This window comes from Bombina bombina, chromosome 3 (genome assembly GCF_027579735.1).
Source record: "Bombina bombina isolate aBomBom1 chromosome 3, aBomBom1.pri, whole genome shotgun sequence".
NCBI lineage: Eukaryota > Metazoa > Chordata > Amphibia > Anura > Bombinatoridae > Bombina > Bombina bombina.
Genome location: NC_069501.1, coordinates 462,979,183 through 463,006,379, shown reverse-complemented (window position 1 = coordinate 463,006,379; position 27,197 = coordinate 462,979,183). Strand labels below are relative to the sequence as shown.

The window sequence follows — 27,197 nt, the reverse complement described above, 5'->3', positions numbered from 1 at the left end:
TGCACGCATGACATTGTCCTATTAAAAAACTTAAGCAGATTTTGGGAATATGCAATAAAAAAAAAATCACATGAGAAAGGATGAAGGCACAGATCAATATCTATGCTAATAAGATGTAGTCACAGAGTAAGGCTGAGGTGTCCAACAAAATTCTTTGAGGGCCACAGACAAGTCAAAGATGTATATAACTATGAGCTTGGGCACATGATAATTACAGATAAATCTACCTGTGCTCCAGCATAAACATCATAAAACCTGGGTTTGTATGACACTCTTGAGGTTTGGAATGTAACCCCCCCCCCTCCCCCCTTGTTTATGGAAGAAATTAAAGTTTTCATTCAAAAATAATCTGTAAACTGAGACAGTCAAATGTCCATAAGCAAAATACGTTGCTGTCAGGAAAAAATTTTTTGATAGAAATATGAGGAGCTTTTTTTCTTGTATATTGTTATGGAGGATAGAGCCTCAAGGCTACAGAGAATTGGTAATAAAGGTGTAGTGTTAGCACAATGCAGTATCAACTTAAGGAAAATGAAAAAAAAAAACAGATAGAAAAACAAGAGTTGTGTGAATCTCTCTCTGAAACCTCTGAGAAAATATGAAGTACAAGGATGTTTGACGACAAGGCTGCCTTTATCCACACAACAATAATATGAAAATCAGCAGGGATAGGGTAGGAAAACCTAGGGGAGGTTACTGATTGCTTTTATTAAGAAAATGTTGTTTTATATATAATTTTACATATATATTGCTGCCACATAGAGACATGAAACCCAATGCCTTTCTTTAACCTTTTGAGTGCTAAGCACTTTCCTACCTGGGTGCTAAGTTGATTTAAGTTTTTTTTTATTTATTTATTTTTTTAACTTTTCTATTTTTTATTCCAGATCCCCAAGACTTACACTGTTGGGATACAGGCGTCTAAGCAGCATGCCCCCTTTCCTTATACTTTGTATTGTACATTTTAATAAAGTTGCGCAGTAACGTCATCTTGTCATTGCGCGTGACGTCACTATGCAAAACGTGAAGCCCTGGTGATGCCTGTCACTATGCAGGCCCGATTGCCGGGGTAGGAGCGAGTGGGAGCCCCCAGATCTCCCTCAAGGTGGGAGAGTGCTAGTGACGCTCTGAGCCGTCGTTAGCACCAGAGTGGGAAACTCTGCAACGGCTCAGAGCCGTTGTAAACACTCAAGGGGTTAAAGGGATAGTAAGGTCCACATTGAAATGTGTATAGCTATTTCTCCAACATAGGTGTGTCCGGTCCACGGCGTCATCCTTACTTGTGGGATATTCTCTTCCCCAACAGGAAATGGCAAAGAGCCCAGCAAAGCTGGTCACATGATCCCTCCTAGGCTCCGCCTACCCCAGTCATTCTCTTTGCCGTTGTACAGGCAACATCTCCACGGAGATGGCTTAGAGTTTTTTAGTGTTTAACTGTAGTTTTTATTATTCAATCAAGAGTTTGTTATTTTGAAATAGTGCTGGTATGTACTATTTACTCAGAAACAGAAAAGAGATGAAGATTTCTGTTTGTATGAGGAAAATGATTTTAGCAACCGTCACTAAAATCCATGGCTGTTCCACACAGGACTGTTGAGAGCAATTAACTTCAGTTGGGGGAACAGTGAGCAGTCTCTTGCTGCTTGAGGTATGACACATTCTAACAAGACGATGTAATGCTGGAAGCTGTCATTTTCCCTCTGGGATCCGGTAAGCCATGTTTATTACGATTGTAAATAAGGGCTTCAAAAAGGGCTTATTAAGACTGTAGACTTTTTTTGGGCTAAATCGATTGATTATTAACACATATTTAGCCTTGAGGAATCATTTTATCTGGGTATTTTGATATAATAATATCGGCAGGCACTGTTTTAGACACCTTATTCTTTAGGGGCTTTCCCAAAGCATAGGCAGAGCCTCATTTTCGCGCCGGTGTTGCGCACTTGTTTTTGAGAGGCATGGCATGCAGTCGCATGTGAGAGGAGCTCTGATACTTAGAAAAGACTTTCTGAAGGCGTCATTTGGTATCGTATTCCCCTTGGGGCTTGGTTGGGTCTCAGCAAAGCAGATACCAGGGACTGTAAAGGGGTTAAAGTTCAAAACGGCTCCGGTTCCGTTATTTTAAGGGTTAAAGCTTCCAAATTTGGTGTGCAATACTTTTAAGGCTTTAAGACACTGTGGTGAAAATTTGGTAAATTTTGAACAATTCCTTCATGTTTTTTCGCATTTGCAGTAATAAAGTGTGTTCAGTTTAAAATTTAAAGTGACAGTAACGGTTTTATTTTAAAACGTTTTTTGTACTTGTTATCAAGTTTATGCCTGTTTAACATGTCTGAACTACCAGATAGACTGTGTTCTGAATGTGGGGAAGCCAGAATTCCTATTCATTTAAATAAATGTGATTTATGTGACAATGACAATGATGCCCAAGATGATTCCTCAAGTGAGGGGAGTAAGCATGGTACTGCATCATTCCCTCCTTCGTCTACACGAGTCTTGCCCACTCAGGAGGCCCCTAGTACATCTAGCGCGCCAATACTCCTTACTATGCAACAATTAACGGCTGTAATGGATAATTCTGTCAAAAACATTTTAGCCAAAATGAACACTTATCAGCGTAAGCGCGACTGCTCTGTTTTAGATACTGAAGAGCATGACGACGCTGATATTAATATTTCTGAAGGGCCCCTAACTCAGTCTGATGGGGCCAGGGAGGTTTTGTCTGAGGGAGAAATTACTGATTCAGGGAACATTTCTCAACAAGCTGAACCTGATGTGATTGCATTTAAATTTAAGTTGGAACATCTCCGCATTCTGCTTAAGGAGGTATTATCCACTCTGGATGATTGTGACAAGTTGGTCATCCCAGAGAAACTATGTAAAATGGACAAGTTCCTAGAGGTGCCGGGGCTCCCAGAAGCTTTTCCTATACCCAAGCGGGTGGCGGACATTGTTAATAAAGAATGGGAAAGGCCCGGTATTCCTTTCGTCCCTCCCCCCATATTTAAAAAATTGTTTCCTATGGTCGACCCCAGAAAGGACTTATGGCAGACAGTCCCCAAGGTCGAGGGAGCGGTTTCCACTTTAAACAAACGCACCACTATACCCATAGAGGATAGTTGTGCTTTCAAAGATCCTATGGATAAAAAATTAGAAGGTTTGCTTAAAAAGATGTTTGTTCAGCAGGGTTACCTTCTACAACCAATTTCATGCATTGTCCCTGTCGCTACAGCCGCATGTTTCTGGTTCGATGAGCTGATAAAGGCGGTCGACAGTGATTCTCCTCCTTATGAGGAGATTATGGACAGAATCAATGCTCTCAAATTGGCTAATTCTTTCACCCTAGACGCCACTTTGCAATTGGCTAGGTTAGCGGCTAAGAATTCTGGGTTTGCTATTGTGGCGCGCAGAGCGCTTTGGTTGAAATCTTGGTCGGCTGATGCGTCTTCCAAGAACAAGCTACTTAACATTCCTTTCAAGGGGAAAACGCTGTTTGGCCCTGACTTGAAAGAGATTATCTCGGATATCACTGGGGGTAAGGGCCACGCTCTTCCTTAGGATCGGCCTTTCAAGGCAAAAAATAAACCTAATTTTCGTCCCTTTCGTAGAAACGGACCAGCCCAAAGTGCTACGTCCTCTAAGCAAGAGGGTAATACTTCTCAAGCCAAGCCAGCTTGGAGACCAATGCAAGGCTGGAACAAGGGAAAGCAGGCCAAGAAACCTGCCACTGCTACCAAGACAGCATGAAATGTTGGCCCCCGATCCGGGACCGGATCTGGTGGGGGGCAGACTCTCTCTCTTCACTCAGGCTTGGGCAAGAGATGTTCTGGATCCTTGGGCGCTAGAAATAGTCTCCCAAGGTTATCTTCTGGAATTCAAGGGACTTCCCCCAAGGGGGAGGTTCCACAGGTCTCAGTTGTCTTCAGACCACATAAAAAGACAGGCATTCTTACATTGTGTAGAAGACCTGTTAAAAATGGGAGTGATTCATCCCGTTCCATTAAGAGAACAAGGGATGGGGTTCTACTCCAATCTGTTTATAGTTCCCAAAAAAGAGGGAACGTTCAGACCAATCTTAGATCTCAAGATCTTAAACAAGTTTCTCAAGGTTCCATCGTTCAAGATGGAAACCATTCGAACTATTCTTCCTTCCATCCAGGAAGGTCAATTCATGACCACGGTGGATTTAAAGGATGCGTATCTACATATTCCTATCCACAAGGAACATCATCGGTTCCTGAGGTTCGCATTCCTGGACAAACATTACCAGTTCGTGGCGCTTCCTTTCGGATTAGCCACTGCTCCAAGGATTTTCACAAAGGTACTAGGGTCCCTTCTAGCTGTGCTAAGACCAAGGGGCATTGCTGTAGTACCTTACTTGGACGACATTCTGATTCAAGCGTCGTCCCTTCCTCAAGCAAAGGCTCACACGGACATTGTCCTGGCCTTTCTCAGATCTCACGGATGGAAAGTGAACGTGGAAAAGAGTTCTCTATCTCCGTCAACAAGGGTTCCCTTCTTGGGAACAATAATAGACTCCTTAGAAATGAGGATTTTTCTGACAGAGGCCAGAAAAACAAAACTTCTAGACTCTTGTCGGATACTCCATTCCGTTCCTCTTCCTTCCATAGCTCAGTGCATGGAAGTGATCTGGTTGATGGTAGCGGCAATGGACATAGTTCCTTTTGCACGCATTCATCTAAGACCATTACAACTGTGCATGCTCAGTCAGTGGAATGGGGACTATACAGACTTGTCTCCGAAGATACAAGTAAATCAGAGGACCAGAGACTCACTCCGTTGGTGGCTGTCCCTGGACAACCTGTCACGAGGGATGACATTCCGCAGACCAGAGTGGGTCATTGTCACGACCGACGCCAGTCTGATGGGCTGGGGCGCGGTCTGGGGATCCCTGAAAGCTCAGGGTCTTTGGTCTCGGGAAGAATCTCTTCTACCGATAAATATTCTGGAACTGAGAGCGATATTCAATGCTCTCAAGGCTTGGCCTCAGCTAGCGAGGGCCAAGTTCATACGGTTTCAATCAGACAACATGACAACTGTTGCGTACATCAACCATCAGGGGGGAACAAGGAGTTCCCTGGCAATGGAAGAAGTGACCAAAATCATTCTATGGGCGGAGTCTCACTCCTGCCACCTGTCTGCTATCCACATCCCAGGAGTGGAAAATTGGGAAGCGGATTTTCTGAGTCGTCAGACATTGCATCCGGGGGAGTGGGAACTCCATCCGGAAATCTTTGCCCAAGTCACTCAGCTGTGGGGCATTCCAGACATGGATCTGATGGCCTCTCGTCAGAACTTCAAAGTTCCTTGCTACGGGTCCAGATCCAGGGATCCCAAGGCGGCTCTAGTGGATGCACTAGTAGCACCTTGGACCTTCAAACTAGCTTATGTGTTCCCGCCGTTTCCTCTCATCCCCAGGCTGGTAGCCATGATCAATCAGGAGAGGGCGTCGGTGATCTTGATAGCTCCTGCGTGGCCACGCAGGACTTGGTACGCAGATCTGGTGAATATGTCATCGGCTCCTCCTTGGAAGCTACCTTTGAGACGAGACCTTCTTGTTCAGGGTCCGTTCGAACATCCGAATCTGGTTTCACTCCAGCTGACTGCTTGGAGATTGAACGCTTGATCTTATCGAAGCGAGGATTCTCAGATTCTGTTATCGATACTCTTGTTCAGGCCAGAAAGCCTGTAACTAGAAAGATTTACCACAAAATTTGGAAAAAATATATCTGTTGGTGTGAATCTAAAGGATTCCCTTGGGACAAGGTTAAGATTCCTAGGATTCTATCCTTCCTTCAAGAAGGATTGGAAAAAGGATTATCTGCAAGTTCCCTGAAGGGACAGATTTCTGCCTTGTCTGTGTTACTTCACAAAAAGCTGGCCGCTGTGCCAGATGTTCAAGCCTTTGTTCAGGCTCTGGTTAGAATTAAGCCTGTTTACAAACCTTTGACTCCTCCTTGGAGTCTCAATTTAGTTCTTTCAGTTCTTCAGGGGGTTCCGTTTGAACCCTTGCATTCCGTTGATATTAAGTTATTATCTTGGAAAGTTTTGTTTTTAGTTGCAATTTCTTCTGCTAGAAGAGTTTCAGAATTATCTGCTCTGCAGTGTTCTCCTCCTTATCTGGTGTTCCATGCAGATAAGGTGGTTTTACGTACTAAACCTGGTTTTCTTCCAAAAGTTGTTTCTAACAAAAACATTAACCAGGAGATTATCGTACCTTCTCTGTGTCCGAAACCAGTTTCAAAGAAGGAACGTTTGTTGCACAATTTGGATGTTGTTCGCGCTCTAAAATTCTATTTAGATGCTACAAAGGATTTTAGACAAACATCTTCCTTGTTTGTTGTTTATTCAGGTAAAAGGAGAGGTCAAAAAGCAACTTCTACCTCTCTCTCTTTTTGGATTAAAAGCATCATCAGATTGGCTTACGAGACTGCCGGACGGCAGCCTCCCGAAAGAATCACAGCTCATTCCACTAGGGCTGTGGCTTCCACATGGGCCTTCAAGAACGAGGCTCCTGTTGATCAGATATGTAGGGCAGCGACTTGGTCTTCACTGCACACTTTTACCAAATTTTACAAGTTTGATACTTTTGCTTCTTCTGAGGCTATTTTTGGGAGAAAGGTTTTGCAAGCCGTGGTGCCTTCCATTTAGGTGACCTGATTTGCTCCCTCCCTTCATCCGTGTCCTAAAGCTTTGGTATTGGTTCCCACAAGTAAGGATGACGCCGTGGACCGGACACACCTATGTTGGAGAAAACAGAATTTATGTTTACCTGATAAATTACTTTCTCCAACGGTGTGTCCGGTCCACGGCCCGCCCTGGTTTTTTTAATCAGGTCTGATAATTTATTTTCTTTAACTACAGTCACCACGGTACCATATGGTTTCTCCTATGCAAATATTCCTCCTTAACGTCGGTCGAATGACTGGGGTAGGCGGAGCCTAGGAGGGATCATGTGACCAGCTTTGCTGGGCTCTTTGCCATTTCCTGTTGGGGAAGAGAATATCCCACAAGTAAGGATGACGCCGTGGACCGGACACACCGTTGGAGAAAGTAATTTATCAGGTAAACATAAATTCTGTTTTTTGCAATATACTTCCATTGTTTTGTTTTTTTTACAATTCTTTTTATTTGTTTCATTCACGCACAAAATAAAATACAGACGGCATATAAATAAGCATAAATACAATATTGCCCAATTCCTTTAGGGATGTACGAGAAGAAATATCTCATTACACAAAAAGAAATGTAAGAAATAACAGCAAAAGTACAATATCGCCTACTTCCTTTAGGGGTATTTAACAAAAAATTATCTTATTATATAGAAACGTTAAAGGGTAAAAAGCATAAACACCTTATATTCCAAATCTTCACAATCAAATTCAATTCCTTCCTGATTACAATTAGGATTGGATACAAGTAATATAGCTTATGATCGCTATATAAAAGGGGAAAAGGCAGAACAACTGTAAATAAAGTTACTAGAAATTGATTAGTATTTATATATTCTATGTTCTCCCTTTTCATATCTTGTCTCTGGATAACAAGATGTATTTAGGAGAGAAACTTGTCTAATATGTCCATTGTTAACTTTTTCTTTCTCTTGGTATCCTTTGTTGAAAACCAGAGAGGTAAGCTCAGAAGCTTGCATTTGTCTGCAGCACTAATTGGCAGCAGTTTTGCAAAAATGTTATACCTTAGCAAGAGCACTAAATCACAGCACTTTTTCCTGCCATGTAGTGCTCTAGATATGTATCTAGATATATCTTCAACCAAGAATACCATGAGAACAAAGAAAATGTGATAAAAGAAGTAAATTGGAAACTGTAAAATTTTTTCCAATTTATGATTAAACCCAAAATGAAAGAAACATTTTGGCTTTAATGTCCCTTTAAGGCTACACAAATAATCAAGACTTCAAAACATGTGATTTTTTCCACACTGTTCATAATGTAATCAAACAACTATTACTTATATATATGGGACATTATAGTCAGTGTTTTTCTTTATTTCATATAAATTAGGGCATTTCAAAATGAATGATATTTTTATTATTTATTGAAAACACAAATCCCTTCTCTTACTTAAAGGAATACTCAATGCAGTAGAATTATATAATTAACAAGTGCATTAAAAAAGACAACGCAATAGCACCTACTCTGAATTTCAAATAAGCAGTACATTTTTTTATGACAAATTTATTTTTTTCTCCCATTTTCCGCCCCCCCGTATCATGTGACAGACATCAGCCAATCACAGACTAGTATATACCATGTGAGCTTGTGCACGTGCTCAGTAGGATCTTGTTCCCCAGAAAGTGTGAATATAAAAAAAAAAATTGATAATGGAAGTAAATTGGAAAGAGTCTTAAAACTCCATGTTCTATCTGAATCATAGAAGTTTATTTTGACTTGAGTGTCCCTTTAAAGGGATAGAAAGGTCAAAACTGAAATGTGCATAGATGTGTTTCAATTTGAAATAAAATCATTTTTGCAATATACTTTTATTTGCAAAAATGCTTCTTGTAAATGCTATTACTGTTTTTCATCAGCATACACAGATATGTAGTGAGGACCCGTGCACCAGCATTCAAACACCATGCCTGAATGATCAGCGACAATAAGGGTAAATAAAATCACATGATCAAATGTCACATTTTATTCTCCATTGTCAAACATAAAAGTCATTATATTTTATATTTTAAGCTTTCATTTAATTAGGTTACGCATTATCCTAATATCTGTACACCTCTCTTTAACTGCTGTAATTTCATGTAATGCTACATATTTTATGTTTATTTTCATTGTTCAGATCTGCGTAGCCTGTAAGCGCTTTATAAATAATAGATAATAGTGATAATCACCCTGTTTTCCTGTTCACTAATTGTCTCGCTAATTGCAATGAGTGCCCCTCTGTGCAGGGGATTATGAGCCCTGCAATTGCTTTACTGCTTTTATATTTATAGGCTGGGTAAATCACAAATACAAAATCATCTCATCTACTTCCTTTCTCTCTATAGATTAGGTCAAGGTACATTTCAATATTTTTAATGGTTTCTAGGTTTGTTCTGTTGGAAAGTTTCCATGTATGACCATAATCTCTCCCGTGTATTATATTACCATAGTGAAACTCAATCAAAATTGCTGTAAAAATATTATTAAAGGGACATTGAACATGTTGAGATTCTAATATAATATTAGGAACAAATATAACACTGGAAATAAAAGAGAGTATGCAAACGAGGCAGCTTGGAAATCATGTTAGATAGTTATCCTATACACTACATAGCTGCACACTTATTACCAGTTTAATATCTGTTCCTAATTGTCTTTAGTAGAAGAGACGGAAACCTAGGTTCCAACATGACAGTGTTCATTACTATATATATATTACTATAGAAAATAAAGTACTAGAAACTAAACCTTTATACTTATATTTTCAATATTAAAACAACTAATATAATTTAAACTATACATATATATCTACACATTATTCTCAGGCTTATCTTTACTTTGAATACATCATTATATCTTGCATTTACTTATTGTCAAAACCTCTTTAAAGGGACAATAACTCTAGCATTTTATATTTAAAGGGACAGTAAAGTCAAAATTAAAACTTTCATGCATTGGGAGCAGAATCCTATATAATTAATTCCCTTCCCACATTATTAATGTCAGAGAAGTATAATTGTTCTATTTCATTATAATGTTTGTCTATAACTTCAATAAAGTTTGTTTAAAGAAAAAAATTAAAATTAGTTTCTATTATCAAACGTGCTTTGTTCTCTTAGTATCCTTTGTTGACTAGTATACCTTGCTAGGCTCAAGAGTAGCAATGCACTACCGGGATTGTGATTAGTGGCTGCACATATATGCGTATTGTAATTGGCTCACGGGATGAGTTCAGCTAGCTTCCAATAGTGCATTGCTACTCTTGAGACTTCTTTTTAACAAAGAATACCAAGAAAATGAAGCATATTTAATAATAGTCAGTTGGAAAGTTGTTTTAAAAGTGTTGCAGGGTTGAAGTTCACCCATGTCCCCCATCTACCCTATGAATCTTGTACTAAATGATATTTGTGCATGTATCGTCTGATCCTTAGGGGTAGATTTACCAATGTCTGTCCGACATGATAAGCTGTAGCATATCATGTCCGACAGAGATCACTGAATGCCGACAGCATACACTGTCGGCATTTATCATTGCACAAGCAGTTCAACAGAACTGCTTGTGCAATGCAGCCCCCTGCAGATTTGCGGCCAATTGGCCGCTAGCAGTGGGTGTCAATCAGCCTGATTGTATAGGATCGAGTGGATTTAAGACCGCAGCCTCAGAGGCATCGGACAAGTTATGGAGCAGCCATTCGGTCCTTGTTAAATCTACCCCATAGACTGTAATAGAAGAGGACTTATGGCACTAAGTTATACTGAAATTAGCTCCATGTTTGCAAATATCTAGTAAATGTCAAAGGGGAAAAAAGGCTCTGTAAGGGGTCTGGTAACATGACCTCTAAAAAAAATCCTAACTAAAAAACAAATGGTACGATGGAGACATAGGGCAATGCAACTCTACAATGCTTTATTGTTTGGCTCCTAAAAGAATGTCTGGCTCCTAAATATTATTACTGGCTCCTAATTTTAAAATAGATTTGTTGAGCACTGCTTTAAATTCTAGGTTATTGTGAGCAGAAGATGTCTAATGCCTTGTGTTGAAAAACTTTTATTTCCAGAGTTGCATCAAAACATAGATATTGCTTATGGGTTACATAATGTGACAGTCTACTCCAGAATTTTATTTTTTATAAAAGATAGATAATCCCTTTATTACCCATTCCCCAGTTTTGCATAACCAACACTGTTATATTAATATACTTGTTACCTCTGTGATTACCTTGTATCCAAGCCTCTGCAGACTGCCCCCTTATTTCAGTTCTTTTGACGGACTTGCATTTTAGCCAATCAGTGCTGACTCATAAATAACTCCACTGGAGTGAGGACAGTTCTCTATATGACACAAATGAACTAGCACTGTCTAACTATGAAAGATTGTCACAATGCACAGAGATAAGAGGCAGCCTCCAAGGGCTTAGAAATTAGCATATGAGCCTACCTAGGTTTAGCTTTCAACAAATAATACCAAGAGAACAAAGCAAATTTCATGTTAAAAGTAAATTGGAAAGTTGTTTAAAATTGTCTGCCCTATCTGAATTATGAAAGTTTAATTTTGAATAGACTGTCCCTTTAATGATGACAATCTCACAAGGAATGGCCTCAAAGTCATCAACACAAGACAGGGTTGGACCTTCGTGAGGACACTGGCTATGGGTGAAGTCAGTTTTTGCTCCCAAATCTCACACTGGGTTAGGTGTAGGTGAAAATAGCTGATAGGTAAGAAAAAAACAGCTGTCAATGTCAATTAGCCTCCTGCTGACAGTACACGCAAATCTATTGAATGCTTACTTCAGCTGCAGCTAAAGACAGTGGGAAAGTATAAATGTGCGTGTGTAAGTACATATTTATGTGCCACAAAGATATTTTCCTGCAAGGAACATAATTATAGGGGGCACTCTTCCTAAATAATTAAATGTGCACTTATAGTGAATAATAAATATAGGAAAAATAAAATATGTACAGATAAAAAATAAGCATAAGGTAAATAGAGAAAAATATATATATATATAAAATAATACTACGTGATAAACTTTCCAATGAAGTATTCATAAATATAGTGCCCATGCACCAAATATCCACTAGTGCAAAGCTGACTATTGTCTAATACACTCAATTCCTTTAAGGCTTGTTTCAAATACCGATACACCCTGTTCCTCCTCACGATGGGACTCAAAATCCAATTGTTGCAGCTGCAGACAAACAAACATAAAGGGCGCCACATAGCGTATCACAATATCCCCACTTTATATTGAAGATTTAAATTCTACTCACATTTAATAATCACCAATGGCAGACTGAACTCTCAGAGCTGTTCAGCTGGCTCACCTCCCAACTGCAGGAACACTCAGGATGACCCACTGTGGTAAACCTCAGGGGAAGGTAAGTCCTTTAACAAAAAGATGCTTCCAAGTAGTGTGTAAAAGTTTAAAAACTTTATTAATATACTGACATGAGGTCCAAATTAAAAGGTACAAACTGCAACCGGTTTCTCAACCTCACCCACTGGCTGTTTCATGAAACTTTTTTGAACTTTTACACACTGTTTGGAAGCATCTTTTTGTTAAAGGACTTACCTTCCCCTGAGGTTTACGACAGTAGGTCATCATGAGTGTTCCTGCAGTTGGGAGGTGAGCCAGCTGAATGGCTCTGAAAGTTCAGTCTGCCTATGATCACCACCCATTGGTGATTATTAAATGTGAGTAGAATTGCACATTTAAATCTTGAATATAAAGTAGTGATATTGTGATATGCTTTGTAGCGCCCCCTATGTTCCTTTGTTTGTCTACATATTTATGTGTGTGTGTATTTCTGGGGGGTTTTCAAGCCAACATTATGAGTGTAAAATCTCAAGAGTATTAAACAATTCCTCATATCATGAGAGCTGTGCAGATAAATGGTTAGGAGAAGGATAAAAATACATAAGGCTTATCGTAATTCTCTGGAGAAAAGCCAGCATAATTCTACTCGGAATGCTTTGCTGAATACCTTCACATAAAGGCAAATTATTATACACCATAATGTAAAAGGTCTTCACATCCCATAATATACTCCTCTTTCATAAAATATGGTGTGTTTATGTGTGTGTATATCATTTTATTGCAAAGTAACTGTTCAGTTACTCAGTGACCTTCTTCGGGCTTCTGAAACGTACTTGAAATGTCACTTTGCAATACATTTCTGATTGAGTTTGATAATATCCTGTAAGTGCAAATCCAACACTATATTTATATTTAGAAATTGGAAAGGACAAGTAAGAAATTAGGTTTGTTCCTATATTCAACACTGAGTGGACTAGTTACACCTTTGACAGGTAAATGATAGTATTATTTATTTATATATATGCTTTTGGAATGAAACTGGGCAAGGATCTGGGCAAGTATGGAGCTCTACTAAAGAGTTGAAAACATAGGTATAAGGCAGACCTATATAATCTATAAAATGATGTAAGGTGCATACAATCCAGCATATAGCCATAAAATCTCCATAGATAAACATTGGCAGTACAATGGGTCATACTGAAGAGCTCAGTGACATTAAAGTGGCACTATCATAGGATGCCACCTTTGCCACAAGTCAGTTTGTAAAATTTCTGCCCTACTAGATCTACCCCGGTCAACTGTATGTCTATTATTGTCAAGTTGCTGGAATAATCAATGATTCACTATCTGGCAGTTTGATGAAAGAATCTGGGTGTGGCAGATGCTAGGAGAATTCTACCTGCCGGAATGCATAGTGTACCCCACTGTAAAGTTTAGTCGGGAAGCGATAATGGTCTAAGGCTGTTTGGTGCTAAGTCACGTAGTTCCAGTGAAGGTTCATCTTAATGCTACAGGATACAAAGACATTTTTAAAATTTGGGTGCTTCCAGCTTTGTTGCCAACAGTTTGGAATACGCCTTTTCCTAAAGACATGGCTTCACATATTTGGTGTGGAGGTACTCGAGTGGCTTGCATTGACCTCAACCCATTGCACACCTTTGGGATGAATTAGAACACTGATTGTGAGCCAGACCTTCGCATCCAACATCAGTGATTGAATGGGTACAAATTCCCACAGACAAACTCCACAATCTTGTTGATATCCATATTATTATTATTGGGGCAACTCCATATTAATGCCCATTTTGAGGTCGCATTCGCCTTGCACCTTACTTTGCATGTGCTGGTATTACTCAGTTGAACACAAATATCACTTTCGCGTAAGCAATATTTTGCGCTCAACCTGTAATCAAGCCCTATATGTATATAGAAGAGGGCATTAGTAACAGCAGTAGAAAGCACAGGGGCACTGGTGTCTTGACCACATTTTTTAGAAGCAAAGAAGTTTTAATTACAGGTAAGTATATTTTAAAGAAGGGATGGCCAATTGGTGGTCCGTGGGCCACATGTGGCCATCTACACATTGTTTTAAAACACAACAATGAAATTGATTCAGTAAAACAGTTTGTGAAATGAATATAACGCTGAAAAAAAATCGCCACAACATTGCCACTCTAAAGTTGCAGAATTCATAAAGAGCTGTATTCGCCTATCGTCACAGCTGTGAATTGCAAGATCAGCTCTACTAAAATCAATGGAGCAGCATCAATTCTATTCGTAACAATTCTACTGTCAAAGATACCGGCATCACTAAATACTTTCTAAACCATATGAAATAAGCAAATTAATATGGGAAAATGCACCCAACTATAAAACAGCCCACACTAACATATGCACGCAAGAAAATTTTGGGGGAAAAATAAAATAAAAATGAAAGAAATATAAAAAAAATGAGACAATGTTGTCATCTTTGCAATAGTGAAAAAAATGGAAAATCATGAAACATGTCAACAGTCAGCACCTTGTTCTGTCTTTGAGGTTTCCAAGACGCCTTACTATATATATTTCTATAATAAAACAGAGAAGTGTGAATATTCTAAGCTTACAGACATTTACATTAGCTGTGTTTCAATCATGTTTTTAAAGTTGCTACAGTTGTAATTGTATTAAAGGGATAGAAAAAAAGTAGTAAACGTTATTACTGTTTTTTCTACAGTATATGCACATATCCTGTGAGGGCTTGTGCACCAGTATGCAAACACCACACTTTCTCAGAAAGTAAGCAGTAGCTTGTATGATACACAGATAGATTATACACCACCCCCAGCTTTCTGAGCAGACATGGTGTTTGAATCCTGATCCTTTGGTCACACATAGCATATGTGCGTATGCCACTGAAACTGTCAGAACTTTTACTAGTAGTAGTAGTAGCATATTGCTAAACTGCTTCTATTTAAAACTTAAATATATTCATGCACATTTCAATTTTAACTTTACCAAGCAATTATCTTATTTTGGGCCAGAATACAAGTGGCACGTTAGCAGTTACACGCAAACATGTGTTTACGTGCGTCAGGTTTTATTTGATATTAAATGCGATCGCCTGAGCACAATTTAGATTTACGCTAGAATTATTACTCCGTCCTCAGAGCTCTGGTTAACTGTTTCGCAAAACAATAAAGTGTCACAAAACACATCAAAAATACATTACAAAGTACAGTTACACTTATAATAACACTGTCTGATGCAGGCAAAGGGTTTTAACATAGAGATACAGACGTATACATGTCTAAATATGTATGTATGAATGTATATTATATGTCTCTCTCTCTCTCTCTCTCTCTCTCTCTCTCTATATATATATATATATATATATATATATATATATATATATATATATATATATATATATATATATATATATATATATATATATATATATATGTGTGTGTGCACATATTTATGTATTTATATGAGTATATATGTATTTACAGACATATATACACATTTAAACATAAATACATATGTACACATATAGACATATATATAAAATATTCATATTTTATAAAGTGTTTAACTGTGTATTTATTGTAAATATTTCACATTCCAATGTGCTTCACATAGGGAATATGTTCTATGTACCGTATTTTTCGCTCCATACGACGCACTTGTTTCCCCCTCAAAAGTAAGGGGAAATGTCTGTGCGTCTTATGGAGCGAATGCAGGGCTGTATTGGGCAGCAGGGATACCGGGAAAAATCCCGGTGGGCCGCCGGCCGGCAGCTCAGCTGGGCTGGCTGCTGCAGTAGAGAGCAGCAATTTTGCATATGTGCAGGCTGCAGCCCGCAGAGGGCAGGGTGAATACTGAATATTTATTTTTGATGCTTAGCCTATTTGCTATAATGCCCGTGGGCCGCTCAGAGTCAGTGCTCCTCAGCTGAGCTCATGTCACGCTCCGCTCCGCCTCCAACTTAGTAGTCACTCAAACTAGGACTACACTTCCCATAACTCCGTGGGGATACTAGTTATAACGTCAGTGCCCTGGAAGTTCTGGCACGCACATGTGTTGGTGACATGACCTGGAGGTCGGTGTTGAGAGGCTCAGAGCTGCGGTGAACGGTGGCCGCTTGGCTGGGGTTCCAGTCAGGGGTATGCTAAAAAAAACGGGTGAGAAATATATAAATCTTGGGTGCCTTTTGGATAAAAACGCTACAAGTCATGTCTGAAAAAGGAATATAGATTGGGGAGTGTTGAGAAGCTGTTGGACAATATAGATGCAGGTCATGTCTCTGGGGGAAATTACCGGTAGCTTGTCTGTTATTACACAAGTTTTTTTTTAGCTTGGCGCTGGATATTTGGAAACCGTGTCTATTTTAGGGGTCAAAATCTTGAAGAATTACACTATTTTATAGCATCAATAGCATTTTAGTGCTTAGTTTGTCTTTTATTTATGGCTGTGTTAGTAGCTCAGTTTGTTCAAACGTTTTGAAAGTGCTTATCAAAATATTCAGTACACATTAGTAGGATATACTGGCTATGTCTGACCATATTGTAGTACTGATTTAGTGTTTCCTACGTGTATCAATTTGACAAGAAATACCATCTATATAAATGTTTAAAAAAAGAAAAACCAGGCTTTGGTATTTTTCTTCTGTGTTTTTTTAATATATAATGTAATCAACTGAACCCCAAGTTGGAAAGGATGAGGGTGACATAAATGTTAGTTTTTACATGGGGCATATCACACACTCTCAAACACACACACTCTCTCTTACACACACACTAACACACTCTCACACACACTCACACACACATACTCTTATCACACACTCTCAATCACACACAAGCTCTCTCACACACACTCACACACACATACTCTTATCACACACACACACTCACACACATTTTTATCACACACTCTCAATCACACACAAGCTCTCTTCAGAATATTTTTTTTCTTGTTTTCCTCCTCTAAAAACTAGGTGCGTCTTATGGTCAGGTGCGTCTTATGGAGCGAAAAATACGGTATTTTTAAATAGATAGTCCTATATATATCTGTATATATCTATACCAATATATAATCAATCATATATATATATATATATATATATAAAGGTATAGATATATAGTTTATCAAAAATCCATTTTATATATATATAGGGTAGGGTTTTTTCCACTTTTTTTGCTCCATTGATTTCTCTGGGGGAAGATGTTATCACGCGCAATATATTAAGTTCGTCTTTTTACGATCATCAGTTAGCACCTAAGCAAAAATGGTTTACTTATGTGCCTGAATATTTGGACAAGGATATACTCCTAAAACTTGGATTTTACGAAAATGCCTCTTTTCTGCAATTTTCCTAAATGCGTCTAAACTTTTCAGCAATTTGAAACAGGATACTAATCTTGATGAACAAATTATGACAGCAGCACCCCACACATCTAAACATTACACTCTGTCAGCAAAACAGACAGCAGAGCTGTCATGATTTTCTCACACTATAAAAGGAGTCAAACATCAAACTGCAAAAGCCACCCCCAGAGTTCAGCAACATTTCATCAATGCATTCCAAAACCTGTACAGGCCAGGGGTATGGCCAGAATCTAACATCTTCCTGTCACATTACAAGAAGTCAAATACTTTCACAATAACGTTATATGATTTATATTTATTACATAGCAATATAGATAAGTGATATTAACTTTGTTTGTCTTTACTTAGCTAGCAGTGGTCTGTTCTCTTAGTAAAAATGTTTATTAAAAAAAAAACGTAAGAAATATATTGTAGAAATGTTCACAAAATATTCCAAAAACCTTACAGGAATCAACTCTAAACAAAAATACAGTAAAATGATGGGAAAATACTGTATTCTGCAATATATTATTTCACTAAGTATTAAATATCAGACAATTTACAGATTCCTTTAAAATGTAAGCTCACATGTCCAGTGCCGGATTGGCCTACCAGGATACCAGGAGATTTCCCGGAGGGCTGCAGCACCTGAGGCTGGAAAGCCACAATTTAAAGGGGTGATTAATTGATGCAATTGGGTTGTAAGGTTGATATATAGCATCAATCTGACATTTGTATTTAATACAAAGTAATATACTTTAATTCTGAAAATAATATTGGGGAAGGAGTGTCCCAGTAATGGGGCATGTGCATTCCACCGTCTCAATGGAACATAGGGCTGGACTTCATATTTTCCAGGGCTGCATTTTATTTTCAGTCCGGCCCAGCACATGTCCACCTGTCCTGTCGATCATTTTATGTAAAGATGGTTTACAGCTTACAGTTATTCAAGAGCAGGGCCCTCTACCTTTACCATTTATGTACTCCATAACTGTATACATACAATTTATGTATACTGTATGTCTTCTGTTTATTGTATCCTATAGCTGTATACTGAATGTTATAGCATTGCGTAATATGTTGGCGCTTTAAAAATAAACGATAATAATAACACAAATAAGTATGTATATCTGTTGGCCAATAATGCAATTCCTCAGTTATTAAAGTCTTAATTTGATTTGAATGTCTGCAACTTTATAACTGTAAAGGACAAAACAAAAGCTACAGTGGTTTAAGGGAAAATACGTTTATAAAATATGAAATTTAGTAAAATATTTTTGTAAACAAATGCAAGAAGTAACGTTATAAAGAGATACTATTAATGTTAAATCTAAAGGGCGTTATGAACAGCAAAATTATTACATGAATGAGGGAAGTTAAAGTAAGGAATTCATATGAAAACCTATGAATATGTAATACTCTAAAACATAAGACTGTAAAATTAAAACAAAAAAACAAAACAGAACGTGCCAGTGTGTCATCATCCGTCTGTGCCACCTGGGAAAGTCACAGACAGTGACACTCCCTAAAGAAACTCACGTCCCCAGGCTGTGCTCACAATCAGTATGTTGTGACCTGCAACCAGGACTCTTCCATAACATGCACCAACCATCTTATATACAACTTTATAAGATCATTTCTTGTCCCATCTGTCTCTTATTCCCAAAGCCCAATGAGAGTTCTTCTTGTCCTCACTTTGTGACATGATCATATTTATTTTGACTATTATTGTAGGAATCCCAGATCAGCAGCACACCTTGTACAGTTCTCACTAGACTCAACTATACATAGATCTTTTTTCTTTCATCTCTCCCATTCAGTCCTTTCTCAAACCCTCTACGTTCTCACTGTTTTCATAGCACTATACAAATATTCTCAGCACTCACATAGGTTAGGAGAGGTGGCGCTGTCTCTTTGGGTAGAGCTGAGTTCTCTGTCATGGATGTTTTCTACACGCAGGCTTGGAGCTCTCTGCCTGCACAGGTTTTATTTCCGCCTCTGGTGAGCACACATGCTTATTTACCTGCAACAGTATGCAGAGAGGAGGGGGGAGAGAGGTGTGTTTATTTAAATCAGCCAACCAGATCAAGGACGGATATCCAGCTCTTTACCTGTAGCCTAAGCACTTAACCCTTTACTTGCTCATCTAGAGTCACTGCTTGTGTTACATAAAATAAACTAGTGGTGTATTTATATTTCTGCAGTGTACTGTTTCTTAAGACAAATGGTATGAAATATACATATTGTATGATTGAACCCATGAACCTTCTATTCCAAAGTTGCCATTTTTTAAGTCAAAATTTAACTTTCATGACTCAGATAGAGCATGTAATTTTAAACAACTTTGCTGTAGCAGATCATGTCCGCCCGACATCGCTAAATGCCGATAGGCACATACGCTGTCTGCATTTAACAATGCACAAGCATTTCTGGTGAAATGCTTGTGCTATGCTGCCCCCTGCACATTCGCGGCCAATTGGCCGCTAGCAGGGGGTGTCAATCATCCCGATCGTATCTGATCAGGATGATTGCTGTCCGTCACCTCAGAGGAGGCAGACGAGTTAAGGAGCAGCGAAAACCGCTGCATTTGCAGCATGTTAAATAGGCCCCATAGTGCTATTGCATTGTCTTTTGATCATGCATTTGTTCATTATGCAAATCTACTCTATTTACTGGTCCTTTAATATATATATATATATATATATATATATATATATATATATATATATATAGAGAGAGAGAGAGAGAGAGAGAGAGAGAGAGAGAGAGAGAGAGAGAGAGAGAGAGAGAGAGAGAGAGAGAGTCATTGTTAAACCCTGTTTTCAGCGATTAAAAACTTTGGAGCAAGGTACTTCTACTGTGTGTTTAACCCAATAGTGTAGGGTCGATAGTCTTAAAATGACATGCTCTAATGAATCAGAGCATGTCATTTTTCTATTATTATTGCCCTTTAAGTTTTAAATTTAGTCTAACCTACAGCAAAAAGCACTGCATCAATATTTATGAAATGTGGCGTGCAGACAGATTTTGCAGTTTTGTTTTTTTTTAATCAATGTTGCTGACATATAAATAGATATGTTGATATATTTGGAGTATGCTCACAAGCAGCAAACAGCTAGATAAAAGAAAAAATGAAGACGTTTAGTCGCATTTTGGCAACAGAAGTTTGTGGTATTTATAGTCCCAGATATGGGGCTCAGATACTGTATGATGCTAAAATGGATATGAGACCCAAAAAAAAAAAATTTTGTAATTCATACAGAGCATACAATAATTAATCTTTTAACTCCGTTATGACGTTCTATTCCATCCTAACCGCGCCAGGCTTTAGCGATGTTAGAACAGAATAGAACGTTCTAGTTTGGCTGTCCTGAAGCCAACGGCGCTTCCAGGATGCGACCGCAGTCTGGAGGGTGTGCCTAGTGTCATAGGGTCACCCCCCTGACCCAATCGCATCATTGAAATCTTTCAATCACGTGCACGATCACGGGATTTCAATTTGTTTACATCAGAACGTTGTTGCGATGTAGACAAATTAACCCTGTCATCAAAGGGTTAAAGAGGTTTCCAATTTACTTATATTATCAAATTTGCTTAGGCCTTATGGTATTCTTTGTTGAAGAGATCCCTTGGTAGGTGTACGGAGCACTATATGGCAGGAAATACTGCTGCCATCTTGTGCTCTTGCAAATGCATCACATTCCTGCAAAACTGCTGCCATATAGTGCTTCAGACACGTGCACTCTCCTGAGAATACATCCCTACTTTTCCACAAAAGATACCAAGAGAACAGAGAAAAAATTTCTTTTTCAATCATGAAAGATAATTTGGGGTTTCATGTCCCTTTAAGACTGGAGAGCAGGGATTACTTGTAGTAAATGTATAAATGAAAATAAGCACACAAACACATACAAACATATGTGCACAGATAATCCACATAAGCATGCACACCACTCACATGCTGACACATACAGGAACCCACAAACCCGCACAAAGGCACAGAATTGAATAATATCCTATGTACTTGGCATTGGTTTGTTGTGGGCGGAGCCAGGTAGTTGTAAACCAGCACATTTGTACTGTTAGGTAGAAGCTTCCAGAGGGGTAGCGAATAGACCTCACAACCCTGACAATCCTGCAACATCATAGATGGTTAAAAAGTATGTTCCCTCACATAATAAAAAAACTAAGTTTGAGTTTAATATTCCTTTAAAGGGAGTATCATGTCTCTTTAAGGTGTTTTTTTTTCTATTTTAAATGCAGAGAGAATTCTCAGTGACAAGCTTATTATTTCTTTTACAAGATATTACGAGTCCACGGATTTCATCCTTACTTATGGGATTACGCCTCCTGGTCAGCAGGAAGTGGCAAAGAGCACTACATCAGAGCTGTATATATAGCTCCTCCCCCCCCCCAGTCATTCTCTTTGCCTGTGTTAGTGATAGGAAGAGGTAAAGTGAGGTATTAGTTTAGATTCTTCAATCAAGAGTTTTTTTTTTAGTTTAAATGGTGCCTGTGTGTACTATTTTTATTCTGGCCAGCTTCTGAAGGACCAATTGTGGGGAACTGGTGGAGTTTTACTTTCACTATGCCTCCCCTATTGGTGTTGCCTGGAGATGGACTTAGTGATTTGCCTAAGGCCTTTTTTTTCTTATCCACAGGACCTCTGGAGGGGATAGTGGACCTCTGGATACTGTGAGTGATATCATGCTGTTACTCAGCATGGAGGTAGGTGCAGTTTTTATTCAGGGGCTTGCAGCAGAACTCTGAACTAACTGTGCTGTGTTACAGTAGAAAGCCTTACAGGGGTTATTTTTCCCGGACAGTCAGGCAGGTTTTAGCCTAGAGCACTGGGATATTTAATTTCTACTTAAGATGTTTGCTTTTATTGAAAAGGGCAGACTTTATTTATGGTGGCTGACGCTGGGGATGTTCTAAAATCACTTAGGGCAGATCTCGTTTAAAACATTTATTTTTCTGAGTTCCGTTTTTTTGGTGACGCCCACGATGGGCGGGGCTACATTTGCGAGCTTTCTGAAGCGATATTGCGTGGCTGTTTAGGCCGGTGGCAATTACTCTGGTCCGGTGCAGCTTCTAACTACATTACAAGAGCGCTGTAAACATCAGGGAGGTCACGCAGTCCGGTTCTCATCCAGAGTTAGGTAGGAGCCGCAGCAGAGCTGTGGCAGGGTGACTGGATTGTTAACTCCTTTTCTCTTCTAACGCCTATGTGAAGTTTTAAAAAGGAGCTTCTATGAGATTCCCCATAGTGTTTTAAAAACTTGATTTTTATTAAAGCAGAGTAATCGTTTTTGCTATTTAAAGGAACAGTATGTAATTACTGTTGTTATTAGCTTGTCAAATTTATTGGGATTTAAGAAATATTTAAAGACACAGTGCACGTTTAGGTCATTAAAGCTTTTTGTTATTTAAAGAAACAGTAATCTATTATTTAAAAGAGATCTGACTAAGTTGGTAACTTGCATCTGTTATTATGGAAGACATGGAACAGAGTACATGTCTCATGTGTTTAGATGCCATTGTGGAACCACCTGTCACACTTTGTGACAATTGTGTGGAGAGAGCAGTACAAGGTAAAGAGAAATTATTTTTTAAAGATGATTCTCTATCCAATGAGATTCAGGATTTGCCGCAATCTTCTCCCCAAGCGTCACAGCCTTTAACACCAGCTCAAGCTGCGCCATCTGCGTCTGCTTCTTTCACTTTGCAGGATATGGCTGCAGTTATGTCATCTACCCTTACAGAGGTCTTGTCTAAGTTACCAGGGTTACAAGGCAAACGTAGCAGGACAGAATTGCAGGGTATCCCTGTAGCTTCTGATGCTTTGATGGCTATCTCTGATGTACCCTCCCAGTGTTCTAGATTGGAGGGTAAAGAGATTTTGTCTGAAGGGGAGCTGTCTGACTCAGGTAGTGCTTTACCCCAAACAGATTCGGACGTCATGTCCTTTAGATTTAAATTGGAACACCTCCGCCTGTTACTTCAGGAGGTTTTATTGACTCTGGATGATTGTGACTCTATTGTGATCCCTCCAGAAAAATTGTGTAAGATGGACAGTGTTACAGAAGCATTAGTTATTTTGTTGTGAAGAGCTTATTTCCCAGCAGCAATGCCTGAACCAGCAAGCCAGCGCCTAAGAAGGGCTCCAAGAAAACCGTAACAAGTATCATTTCATAAAGAGTTAACTCTTTTTTTTCAGCTTTTAGAAACTATTGCCTAAATACACATTTTTGCTGGCCTCAGCTCTAAGTTTAGGGATAACCAATCCCATTGTCTAATGACCTCTGGAGCCAGACTGCTAATTGATAAGATGAACTTGTAAACTTGTTATCTTAAGTACTGTAATCCTATTGTGGCCTGTCAAAGGACAGTGCTCTCTATCTAAATGTGTGATGGGGGATTTTGTGCTTCCCCCCCCCCTCTCCCCCTGGGAGTGCCCTGTGTGCATGTAACCTTAATAAAAAGCAGGCTGGGCATCCCAGTCCTGAGTTCTTGTTTGACCCTCAATCGCAGCGTTGACTCGTTTTTGTGGGCAGAAGGGTATCCTAGCTGTACTACAGCTAAGGGAGATTATTCTATATTTGCGAGACTCATATAGAATACTATGGAAAGCAGCTTCTCCCCTCTTTAGCAATAGGGATCCAGGCTACTAAGCGGTCCATCTCTCAGCGAGACTAAGGGTAACCGTAACATTTGGCGGCAGCGGCGGGATTTTCCTGGATTTCCTAGGAGAGGTACAGAACGGATGGAGAGCGCTTACGAAAAATTGAAGCGTACAACCCTAAAGGATTTACTTGAAAGCAGAGGGGGGTACGCCAGCAACCGGCCGAGGAGAGAGCTGATCGCAGAATTGAACGAACTGGATCAGAGCTTCACAATGGCGGAAACACCGACCACGATTAGTGACGAAAAAACCAGGATTGTTCGGGAAAGGCTCTCATTATACGGGCCGAACCCCTCCATGGAATTGGTACAGCAGTTGATGGCGGAGGCGGACGAGGATATACGAGAGACTCGAGCCCACGAATTCAACCTAGCGAACGCACACCGCAATGCTGTAGCCCCGCAGGTAATCATCCCTGTCGAAAATGCTGGGAGGCCCAAGATACCCTATACGGCATTTCGACCCTTTCTAGAGAGCGAGACAGGGATTGATGAATATTTGGCGGACTTCGAAAGGCAATGTGCCCTGCACCAGATTCCCAACAGAGAGTGGCCCACGATATTGTCTGGGAAACTATCCGGGCGAGCCCTGGAAGCCTTTCGTACTCTGGGTGCTAAGGAAGTGACACAGTATGAGCTAGTTAAGGAGACACTGTTGCGACGGTACGCTGTAACTCCGGACACGTATCGCCGACAGTTTCGGGGCACGGAAAAGAAGCCTAACGATACCCATATGGAATGGGCGCACCGAATGCGGAGAGCGGCAAATCACTGGCTGAGCGGAAGTAAAGCGGTGACTGGGGAGGAAATTTTACAATTGTTTCTCTTAGAACATTTTTATAATGGCATGGAACAGCAAGGGAAGGAATGGCTGCGAGACAGGCGGCCTTCTACCTTAGAAGAAGCAGCCAAATTGGCTGATGAACATTATGACTCCCGTCTTCACGAACCCATGAACTACCGAGCTCCAGCACGGGTCGAACCCAGAGAGGTTTACCGTGCACCCCCTCGTGCTGAATTCCGAGCCCCGGTGCCCACAGGGCCCGTCCGATACTCAGGGCCACCCAATAACAGCTCTGAGCGTCACAGACCGACTTGCCACCGATGCAAGCAACCAGGGCATTTCATGGCTAGCTGCCCCCTTAATACGCACCAGACACCCAGGAATTACAATTACCCCTCTGGGTCCTATCGTCCGGCCCGGGCCCTCTGTGTTAACCAAGAGGCCCCTATGGAGGGATATGTGGGGCCGCTTCACGAGGCAGACCCTGTATATGCTGCCTCAGATAACCGCCAGCACCATCGGCAGAGGGTATGGCTCGAGGGGCGATCTACCGAGGGATTGCGAGACACAGGGGCTACTATCACGCTGGTACAGAGTCATTTGGTGCCAGAGCACAAGCGATCCGGACAGACTGTGGCCGTTAGAGTGGCGGGGGGGGATGTGTACAAAATTCCAACAGCTAAAGTGCATCTTGATTGGGGAGCGGGAAAGGGGGCTGTGAACGTGGGCCTAATGGATAATTTACCTGCCGAAGTACTACTGGGCAACGATTTGGGCCCCATGACTTCTGCCTATGCTCCAGTATGCAACAACGAGGCGGACCCAGTGACTACACGGGCCCAAGCCCGGACAGAGCGAGAGCTCTCACCAGTGAGGGAGACACAGGTAAGACCTACCCCGACCTTGCCTGACAGGTTAGGCCCCATACCCTGGGACACCCCAGATGCTTTCGAGGCAGAGTCTAAGACTGACCCGACCTTACAAAAGTACCGGGAACGAGCAGAGACCGGAGGGGGCGGGGCAGATAACGAAACATTCTTATGGGAAAAAGGGAAACTATACCGCTGGACAGAGAAAAGGGGACAGCGTAGGCGACAGCTGGTAGTGCCCCACAAATACCGTCAAGAAATCCTCAAAATAGGCCACGACATCCCCTTAGCAGGCCACCTAGCCGTTACCCGTACCCTACACCGCATTACTCACACGTTCTTTTGGCCAGGGGTGCACGCTGACGTTAGAACTTACTGTAACACCTGCGATGTGTGTCAACGAGTAGGAAGGCGAGGCGATCACCCTAAAGCCCAGCTAGTAAATATGCCCATTGTAGAGGAACCCTTCAGCCGGGTTGCTATTGACCTAGTGGGACCACTGGCTACCCCTAGTCCCTCCGGTAAGCGCTACATTCTTACCGTAGTGGACTACGCTACCAGGTACCCAGAGGCTGTCGCCCTATCCAACATACAAGCGGATACGGTAGCGAATGCACTAGTACAGGTGTTCTCCCGGGTAGGATTTCCAAAAGAAATCCTATCCGACAGAGGCACCCAATTTACGGCTGAATTAACCCAACAACTCTGGCAGGTTTGCAAAATTAAGTCCCTCCTGAGCTCCCCATACCACCCCCAGACGAACGGGCTGTGTGAGAGGTTCAATGGGACCCTCAAGCAAATGCTCAAGACGTTCACTCAGGAATACCGAGACTGGGAACGCTTCCTGCCACACCTCCTATTTGCTTATCGGGAGGTGCCCCAGGAAACGACAGGGTTCTCTCCCTTCGAGTTGCTCTACGGAAGAAAGGTACGGGGACCCCTAAACCTGATCCGGGAGCACTGGGAGGGAGAGATGGAGGCTGACGGTGTCCCCATTGTGCCATACGTGCTGGAACTCAGGGACCGAATGGAGCAATTAGCCAAATCCGTGCGGGCTAATCTCCAGTTGGCCCAGAGAAGACAGAAAGTATGGTACGATCGGGGGGCCCGAAAGAGAATCTTCACCATAGGACAAAAGGTGTTAGTACTTAAGCCGGTGAAGACAGACAAATTGCAGGCGTCCTGGCAGGGTCCCTACCAGATCGTAGAGAAAAGGGGAGACACCACTTATGTGATAGCTAGCTGCCATGACAACAATCTTAGAAAGACATTCCATGTAAACATGCTCAAGGAATATTTTGAGCGACCAGAGAACGTGACGGCCGTATGTTGTTCCCCTCAGGAAGACCCCGACAGTTTACCCATTCCAGACCTATTAGAAAAGAGTCTCCCCACAGGTATAGTGGCGCAGGTTCAGATAGGGGACCGACTTAGCCCCACTGAAAGGGAGCAGCTCAACCAACTCCTCCAGTCCAAACACCTCACCTTCTCCCCG

The 27,197-nt window shown here is 40.7% G+C and overlaps 1 protein-coding gene across 6 annotated transcripts in view; it reads right to left on the bottom strand.

Moving 5' to 3' along the window:
- The window catches only part of PLEKHA6 (pleckstrin homology domain containing A6), a 300,893-nt gene that overhangs the window by 207,013 nt on the left and 66,683 nt on the right, over positions 1 to 27,197 (bottom strand). The window contains exon 1 of one of the 6 annotated variants that reach the window (XM_053706701.1): positions 19,252 to 19,359. The exons of the other annotated variants lie outside the window; for them this stretch is intronic. The gene's annotated coding sequence lies outside the window, so the exon portion shown is untranslated. Of the gene's footprint in view, positions 1 to 19,251; positions 19,360 to 27,197 lie in introns of those variants that run through there. 6 annotated transcript variants of the gene reach the window in all.